The sequence below is a fragment of the Tenrec ecaudatus genome, chromosome X (genome assembly GCF_050624435.1).
Source record: "Tenrec ecaudatus isolate mTenEca1 chromosome X, mTenEca1.hap1, whole genome shotgun sequence".
Taxonomy (NCBI): domain Eukaryota; kingdom Metazoa; phylum Chordata; class Mammalia; order Afrosoricida; family Tenrecidae; genus Tenrec; species Tenrec ecaudatus.
In genome coordinates this window covers 2,979,157-2,988,982 of record NC_134548.1, presented here as the reverse complement: position 1 = coordinate 2,988,982, position 9,826 = coordinate 2,979,157, and the positions used below count along the sequence as shown (strand labels likewise).

At 45.0% G+C, this 9,826-nt stretch overlaps 1 pseudogene; it reads left to right on the top strand.

Annotated features, from left to right (window-relative positions):
• The first annotated feature begins 3,361 nt into the window (after nt 1-3,361).
• On the top strand, nt 3,362-4,284 carry LOC142434821 (snurportin-1 pseudogene; annotated as a pseudogene).
• The last annotated feature ends 5,542 nt before the right edge of the window (nt 4,285-9,826 follow it).

Below are 9,826 nucleotides of genomic sequence, written 5' to 3'. Positions count from 1 at the left end.
ATCCAATCATCCCTGCAGTGCTCCAGATAAATGCAATTGATGTGGCATGCTTGGTAAAGCATTGGGCTGATTGCCACCAGGGTACTCATTCCAACCTACCCGGCAATCTGTGGGGCTTGATGAGGTCATCTACCCCTGGAGAGATCAACAGTCTGTAGGCAGCCAAGGAGGCACTTTTACTCTTTCCCATAAGTTGGCTCTATGTTGGAAGAGACACAGTACAAGTGTGTTTGTGCTATGGGAAAGGAGTTACACAAATGAATATCAATAAGGGTATTATTTTGCATATGTGACAATCTGTGGACTAGAGCCATTTCTGTAACCAATTGCTTAATCCACTCTCATCTGCTGACACATCTCCTCAAAATGTTCTATGTACTATCAATCACAGGGGGTGAGGTTTGATGGCTGACAGTTTATCTCAACAGGGCTGGGTCTGGACGCAAAGGGTGTGTTCTGTTAGGATGGCATCAGCCTGGAGGATAAAACGACCAAAAATACCATCACTTCCCTGCTGAGACCTACTGTGAACAGCCAATGATGGGGAAGCTAGCTATCTTGTGGGTGTGGTTTTATGAGTTAAAATGACTCTGAAAGCTCTCTCCTTTGTTCTGGGCCTGGACCCTTCCTCTGTCCTGAATGTTTGGAGACTTGAGACCTAATCCTGACATTATCTCTGTATCTATGGAAATTGTTGGTCTCAACACCCTTGGGAAAAGTTTGTCCTTTGACCTGCCATCTTGGATTCATCACCCACTGGAAATACTTGATCAAAGATAAGAGTCAAGATTAAAATCTGAGCCTTGTTAACCTTTCCAATGGTGATTTGAAATAGGGAGTCACAGGAAAATTCTCTAAATAGTTCTGAGGTGCTAAGTGGGGAAGGTCCTAGAGGTTGAGGTGTGGCATTCCAAACTTGTCTTTCTTTGAGGCCTATGTGATTTGAGTGCATTCAATATTGCATTATGAACATATAAATATATTTGCTCTACCCAGTCTAATCAGGGTAAACAGATCAGGGGGTTGTGCTTACCCTCTATCTCCTTCACAACTCAGTATCTATTCAGGGACTTGATGCATCTTAATAGCTTGCTTTTGTGCAATGGTTCATTAAATGTATCATCTTTTTACAATACATTTTATCAGCTGCTCATACAACTCTTATCACAATCCATACATATATATACACATAAATTGTATAAAGCACATCCGCACATTCCCTGCCCCAAACATTCTCAAAGCATTTGCTCTCCACTTAAGCCCTTTGCATCAGGTCCTCTTTTTAAATGTATCATCTTGCTGAGATCATGATTCTCTGTAGTGTGGCAGGTAAAGAAGGGTGTCAGTTTGGGGGATGGGCTCCAGTGTGGAGTTATTCATCTATTAATCAACTGTTGGAGTCTTCAGAACCACCGCTGTTTCCAGTTCAGAGTGATGAGAGCCTGCTCCCATAAAGACATATAATAGTGGTCCCCAAGTAGGTGATCCCGTCCACTGAGGTGAAATGGAATGGCCCATTCAGTGATACCTGTATTTTAAATAGGGGAGAAAGATGGGGCTTTCTTCTCCCATTCAGAATTACAGTCGTGGAATCCCACAGGGGTGGTTTACTCTGTCCTGTGTGGTTTCCATTCATCTGCATTGACTGTGGCAAGAAGCTCCTTTTACTCTTTGTTTGAGAGCATGCACTTTAGTGCAAACCTTGTGCTTGCTTAATAATTATAGACAGATTCTAAGTGAGTGTTTGCTTTTAATGATGGACTTAAATATCCACTCAAGACTTCAATCCTGGAATTTCTTTTAGATTCTCAATGTCGGGTGACAACTGAATAACAACTCTTCTAAATTATCAAGGCGTTTTAGTGGCCGTCATTTTTGTGGACCCACAGCACTGCTGCTGAGACTCTCGTGTCTGAAGAGTAAGTTGAACCCTTACTATTCAACCCTCTCACACCCCCACCACAAACCCTTAAAACAGAAAATTTAAGGAGGGTAGACAAACATGTCCTAGACATGTAAACCAGAGATAGCTTAGTCTTCTGTGGTCAATTCTCACCTGGTGGATGAATAAGACCCTCTTGATTACAAAGCTATTAACTGAAAGCTGTGCAGAAAATGCCTGTCTGACTATGTTTCTTTGGATAAAGTCAGGCCAAGCTTTCCTGGGGTGTGAGCCTATTCCCACTTCTCTTTTCTGTGCCACATCTACCGAATGACATTCTCGATGTTCTCACCACTATAACTTGAAGGATTCCCCCTTGGGCATCATGTTTCATGTTAATATTTTAATTTTTCTCCTGAAGTTGCTCTTTGAAATGTTCTGTTCAGCATTCTTTTATCATTTCTTCCATTTGCTTTAGTTACATTTCTACCAATGGCAGGATTCAGAGTCTCTTAGATGTCCACTTTTGTCATTCTACCTTTTGTGTCTTGTGGAGGACTTTGCTTTCTTCATACATGATGTTATTGATGTCATCACACAGCTGGTCCAGTTTCCTGCTGTTAGTGTTCACTCAATCCTATCTGTTCTTGAGATGGCCTTGCCATTCATGTGGGATGGATCTCAGGTTATATTTGTGCTCTCACGTAGTTGATTCATTTCTTCATCTTCATGGCCCCAGCTTCATTTTTGACTGCACATAATGACCTCCTCCAAAATCTCTTAAGTTAGGGCTTATGTCTCAGCACTAAGTTTTTGGATGTTACACATAACTTTCCAATGTCAAAAACAAAACAAAAACCCCAAATCAAAAACCACTTCTGGAAATGCCTTGAGATCATGTAACAATGAAGTTGTTCATCTTGCCCTCTGGTAGGGTGCATTGGAAATTGCATTACTTGCATGCTTCTAAAGATGGTCCAGGGAGAAGCAGTGTTTTAGGGCTCCCTGGGCATGTCCTTGATGGACAGGACTGTAGGTTGCATAATCAGGAGTCCTACCCTAGCATCTTGCTCAATTGCTTCATTTGAAAGTGCCAAAGTCTTTAGAACATAAACTATGTGTCCCAATCTTGGTCCTCCTATGGCTTCCATAATCCCCCTCTTATTGTGATTAGTGGTCTTACAATTACTCATGAATTTGTACAGCTCCCTGTATTCCAGGACTTAGTGAAGTAAAATCCCATGTTTGATTAGTCTGATGGTATGAAGACTTCATGGGAATGGCGACCCTAATGTGTCTGCATCTTTGTGTCCTTCATAAACGAAGGCACTTTGTCCTTAACTTATCTTGGTGTTAGGGTCTCTTTTGTAGTGAAACACTTGTCCAACTTCTTAGTGGACTTGATTTCCGTGGATTGCACAGGCAGAAGTCAGGCGTGCATAGCTGCCATTTATTTTGTTCAAAAAGTTTGATGGAATGATGGAAGAGCTGAGTCCAGCCCTGGCTAGCAGATTCTCTGTGTCCCGAGATTTGAACGGATGTGCAGCCTCACACCCGCTCCTGTCCCAGTACAAGCCCAAGTGCAGTTCCTTGGAGCAGGATGAGCTGCACCGTCGTTATTTGAACTGCAGAAATACAAGCGACTCGCCTCTGTGAACCAGGCCAGAAGGCTGGCTGAAGATGACTGGACTGGAGTGCAGAGTGAGGAGGAGGAACACAGGAAAGATGACGAAGACATGGATGTTGACATTGACGAGAAACTCCCCTAGCACTTTGCCAATCAGTTGATGCTCTCTGAGTGGCTGATTGATGTCCCCACGGACTTGGGGCAGGAGTGGATTGTGGTCTTGTGCCCCATTGGAAAAAGAGCGCTCATCATGGCCTCCAGGGGTTGCACCAGCACCTACACCAAGAGCGTTTACTGTGTGGACAGGTTTCCTTCCCTCCTGCCCGGAGGCAGCAGGCAGAGCTCATGGACACCATTGTGCACTGCATTCACAGCGAGGTGCAGCAGACTTACTACGTTCTGGACCTGTTGTGTTAGCGGGGACATCGCGTTTATGACTGCCCCACTGATTTCTGGTTCTACTGGATGCATGTGAAGTTAGCTGAGGAAGGTGACCTGGGAGAGCAAACAAAGCTCAATCCTTTTTAGTTTGTGGGGCCCAGAACTTCCAGTGCACCCCAAGAGGCTGTGTGAGGTGCTGGCCACACGCTTCCCTTTTGAGGTGGACGGGCTCCTCTTCTACCACAAGAAGATCCACTACATCCCGGGCAGCATCCCCCTGGTGGGCTGGCTATGGCCTTACATGGTGCCGCTGGTCTGCAGACCACCCAGCAAGAGTACACAAGGCACCAGCTTCTGCAAATCAGCCAGGAAAATTAATACTGTTATTCTTTAGAGTTAGTGAATGTTGCAGGGTATAGCTTTGATAACAACATCCTGGTCAATAAAATAAAAATAGTACCATCATGGCTAAAACATTAAAGGGAACAATGATATTAATTAAAATGTTTTAATTTTGATTACATAGGAGCATATTTTAAAATAAATGACTACTGGGACTCTCTGACATGAAAGGGGGGAAGGAGTCAGGTTATTCATCAGTCAACAAGATTGCCTTAATGTGACCAATGTTTGTCTAAAGTATACTTGCAAAATTTACCTTGTGATTTCACGAATCCTTCTATCACCAAGACCATATTTTCCAACTGTTTTCCCTACCTCATTGTTTCCTAATTTCTCACTCCAATTACCAATAATTATCTATGTGGCTTGACTACATGTTGGGTCAATTTCATACTGAAGTGATTGGAAAACTACTTCAGCGTCTTCATTAGTGATTCGTGAGAAAATTTTACTCATCATTGTATTGACAAGACTTTCTTGTACTCCCATAGATACCCCATCACCCAGTGTGTTGTAGTTCAATACAGATCTCCAAGTTCAGTTTGATGAACGCACCATTATGCCTCTTGAGTTTGCCTTTCCTGTAGAGTTAGTTAGCCTTGGGATGGTTTGATTCAATATGCAATGACCATATTTCCTACTGATCTTTGATTTATCCACCTCACCAGCTGCTGAGGTCCATCATCGGCCTGCCCATATTGGGTTCGAAAACCTTAGGGCCAACGTACGCAGAGGAAGTAGCTAGACTGAAAAGTAAGCCTCACACGGATCTTGAGAGCCTCTCCCACTGTGAGTTGATAAGAGGAGTAACAAAGCCAGAAAGCTCCTTTCTGAGGAGCTCTGGGTGCCATGATCCAGTTTTGGAGGGCAAGGACAACCAGTGTAGCTCTCCCAGAAGTCTGAGCAGACGTCTCGTACCATTCACAAGTCAGGATTGCTCTTGGAGCAGATTGATCAGCAGAAGCAGGAGGAACCCACCCAGGCTCCTGGACCTGGGCATCCAGAGTGTGTGGCAGGATGAGGCCTCAGCCATGGCCGTCCTGGAGTCGCTACTCACGAACTCTTCCCACCACTGTCATGCAGCTGTGGTCGGTGGACACAGACACGCAGCGAAGGCCACGGTAGTGTCTTGGCTTTTTATCCTGTTCCCGTAGGGGCTCTCATGAAGTCTTGGCATTCTCAACAGGATATTTTGATATCCTGCTTCCCAGATGATTCCACGCAGGGGATGTGAACTCTGAGTTGTGGATATATGCCTGAACACTGACACCAAGTTTTGGAGAGTGTGGTCTGAAACCCAATCCATTGCGTCCAGTAACAACCTAGCCCAGGACTGTGACTCTCAAAGGGAAGGATCCCGTAGCAGGAGAGAAGCCTCAGTGTTTGGCCTCTATGTATTTGCTCAAAAGCATTTGCCTTCTTGAATCAGTACCAGATGAATTGCTCACTATTATCATTACAAGAGTCAACTGTGGAAAGACCCTGCCTACCCTCTTCTGTCAGTAGTTAGCGTTTGAAGGAGATCTGTCACAGCTTCCGATTATTGAGGAGATCTTAAATGGGGTACAGATGGATTCTGTGCAGGAGGTGGGAATCCACTGCAGATGGGACCTGCAGAGGCGCAACTGGTTTACTGCTTACCTGTCCCAGATGAGTCACCAGAGCACACTCCATGTTTCCCACGTAAGTCCCACATAAGTCCAGATCCCCTGGTGTCATGTACCATGGACAAAGTGGAGAAGTGTCTTGCAAAACTGGCCTCTCATATCCTCAGTCTGCATTACTCCAGCACCTCGTTCTGGAATCAGTCTTCTTCCTCAATGACCACGTCTATCAGCTGCTCAGTTGTTGGCCTACACATTCGCAGTTTCTCTCTTTAAAAGCACTGCATTGCGTTGGACTCTGGCCTGACAGCCTGTGCTTTTGTCCCCGAACCAGCCAACTAAGGTCCCCGCATATGAGTGGTATGTTCAGGGATTCCTTAAGACATGAATTCCTCCCAAGTCTGCTAGAGTGGGTCTCAGCCACCGTGAACCACCTGAATTTAGCTGACTGTGAAATCGATGACTCTGAGCTCACTGCCTTGCAGCCTGCTCTGTGCCAGTACTCCGCGCTCACCACCTTAGAGTTGGGTGGAAACCCAGTCTCCATGGCTGTCCTGCAGGACCTGCTTCAGCACACAAGCTCTGTGTAAGTTCTCCCTTCTAGGGCTCCTTGTGTCTCAGGATTGCTATGAGGACACGGAAAGTTCTCTGTCTTAGGATACTCTTTTAGATGCAATGGAGGATCTCAAGACGACCCTGCAGGCTACAGATTCCTCACTTTAAGATTTTCTCCCAGTAAGGGAAGTTGCGATGAAATCATCATGCATGTGGAAAGCTAATGTGGTTGCCTTCCTTACTAATCCTCACTTATGCTTCTGGTTTACTGTACCACGTGGAAAACCCTCATGTTCACTATGCAAATGATATTATTTGGAGTTAGGTTCAAGAGGATTAGGCTATCTTTGCTCTAACAATGTGGTGATTGGAGTTGAAGATTACAAGAAGCATCTGACATTTACGCCCTTAGCCCAGTCATTCCTTGCTGGCTTCACATCTCTCATCTACAAGACATGAAAAGAGAGGCCAACAGACAGGAGCAGAGCATGTCCTTGGAACCCAGGGTCCCTGCAGGGGAAACTTATAGATTCAGAAGAACCTGGATGCCAACACTCGTGGAATCCCCATGGAATGCACACAGATCCTGAAAAGTTACCAGTTCATCCCAGTACAAGACAATCAACATCCAATCTTTCATATCCATGTCTAAGCTTCTGACACTAACATATTTTGCCTAAGATAAAATAAATGTCTCTTTGTAAAGCTATCCTCTTGTGGTATTTACTTCTCCTGGAGCTACACTATTAAAAATGTGCATTCAATTTTGGGCTCTGTTCCCTCGACCTAACAGAAATGGGCACGGAAGGATGTCAGTTTTGGAGTTGTGCCTAGGTAGTCGGCTGTGCTTGTCTATTAATCAATAGTTGGAGGCTTCCAAAACCACTAGCTTCTACAATGGAGAATGATGAGAGTCTGCCACCTCAAACACACGCAGCATTGTTTACCAACAAAGCTCATACAGCCCTTGAGAGAAAGTGGAAAGAATCCCATGGGGCAAAAGCACACAAGAACGCTTTATATATGGGAGAAAGATGGGGCTTTCTACTCCCACACAGAGTTACAGTCATGGAAACTCTTAGGTTGATGCTTGTATCCTGAGAGCACTTGAGATTTAAGACAGTGTGTGGGATCCTTCTGCAGAGGTCAGTCCTTCAAACATTGGTCAGCACACCACCAGGTCACTGGTTCAAATTTGTCAGCCAGTCCTTGTGCTTTAATGAAGCCATCGACTCCTGGAAAGATTGACAGTCAGTAGGAAGCCAAGGAGGAATTTGTACTCCTTTTCATACTTTTTTCATAAGTCGGAGGAGGTACAGTGGAAGAAAGTTTGTGCTTCAGGAAGTGCGCTACAAAGAGGAGCATCCATAATGACAAAACTATATTGCATGTATGAGAAACGGGGCAATAAAACCATTTCTGTAAACACCCACTTAATCCTTTTTCACCCGCCAACACAACCCTCACCATCTTCTGTGGCCTCTCCCTCCCAGTGCATAAGGGGTGATGGCCAAGGGCTTGTGTGAACAGGGCTGGGTCTGGATTCTCAGGAGTTGGTCCGTTCTGATGGCATCAGCCCGGCTGATGAGATCTCATGAAATGCCATCACTTCCATGATGAGACCTACTGTGAACAGCCAATGAGGGGGAAGCAATAGCTTCCTGGTGGGTGTGGTCTTATCCTTTAAAAGGACTCTCTGAATGCTCTGGAGCTTTGTTCCGCACCTGGACCCTTCACTTGACCTGAAGGTTTCTGGACTTGAGACGGAACCTTGCCAACATTTTCCTGGCTTCTCTGGAAGTTTTCAGGCTCAACATTCTTGACGAAGAAGTCTGCCGTTCGACCTGCCTTCTTGGATTCTTCATGCACCGGATCTACTTCAACAAGGACCGTGGCCAAGACTGAAATTGGAGCCTTGTCAGCGTCTGCAACTGTGAGTTGAACGAGAGTTACATGAAAACTACCTGAATGGTTGCGAGGAGCTGATGGGGAGGGACGCAGATCTTGGAGGGCTGGTGTAAGGAGATGGGAGAACACAGCGGCCTCTCCGTGGGAGACCAGATCCATGGATGGACAGAGGGAAAGGGTCTTGTCCTAGAATCCCTGTTTCATACGCTACTTCTTGTCATGGTTGAATGTCTCCTTCTTTTAGGAAACCCACTCTGTGTGTTCCTTCATCTTGTTTTGGTGGCCCCTGCATTTTTCATCGAATATTTGTGTGGTAGTTTGTTTCACAGTGGTGGCTTGGGAGGACAGGACAGAACAGTGCTTCCTTCGTAGGTTATAGGATTTGTGTGCATCTGGAATGACACAAATGCTCCTAACAAAAACAGCATCTTTCAAAATTGGGAACCATAGAATTTTAATTGTGAAATTCGCACTTTCGATTCGTTCTGTTCAGTCTTGTTTTGTTTTGCTTCTAGCACTTGTGGTCTTCTTCAGTTCCTTGCGCTTAAAAAATTCTAAGGAAGGTTCTTCAGCTCTGTCTGCATTGTGTTTGACCTTACATGTCGAGCACTTTCTGACAGCCTCTCAGACTGAAGCACACTGCCATGGAGTCACTGCTGACTTTCAGCAACCCCTTAGAAATGCTGGTGCGATAACTCTTCATGGGACAAGAAAGCCCAGTGTTTTTCCTGCGAAGCTGCTGGTGGATTCAAACTGCTGACCATGCAGGTCACAGCAGCCCAATGCATAACCACTGCCTGCGAAGGCTCCCGAGTCTGTCCTAATGCAGGGAATAGTCCCACTGCCTTCTTGAGAACCAACAGTCATTTTCTGACCACCAAATACTCATGTTGAACTTGAAAGGACACGGGGAAGATCAGTAGCTCGGAATCTCATGGTGTCCTGGAAGCAAGGGGGAACAGATTGCTCTGGGAAAGACAGGTAAATGATGCTGAAGCACAGGGGAAGAATGAGAGTGTAGACTTAAGGGAGGTCTCCTTTAAACTAAGACATGTAAATGAGCGAAAGCTTAGTCTTTTGTCCTCCTCAATGATGACGTGATGGATAAAAAAAAGTCCCTTTTTTATTCCAAAGCTATTAACAAAGATCTTGGCAGAAATGACTATGTTTAGTTTCTCTGTCGACAGGAGGAAACCCCAAATGAATCTGTATTTAATTGGCTCTGCCTTTATTTTTCCAGCTTTTATGTGAGACAAAGCTTTAACTGGGTCTCACCTCCTTCCCACCTCTCCTTTCTCTGTTACATGCATGGAATGGCCTCCTCTTACCACCTCTTTGACCTCCTATTGTCACTGCTGATTTTCACCTTGAGCAGCATATCTCACTATAATAGTGTAATTTGTCTTCTGTTTTACATGTTCTGCTCAGCTCTTGATGGTTTCTTCCATTGGCTTTAGCGATGCTTCT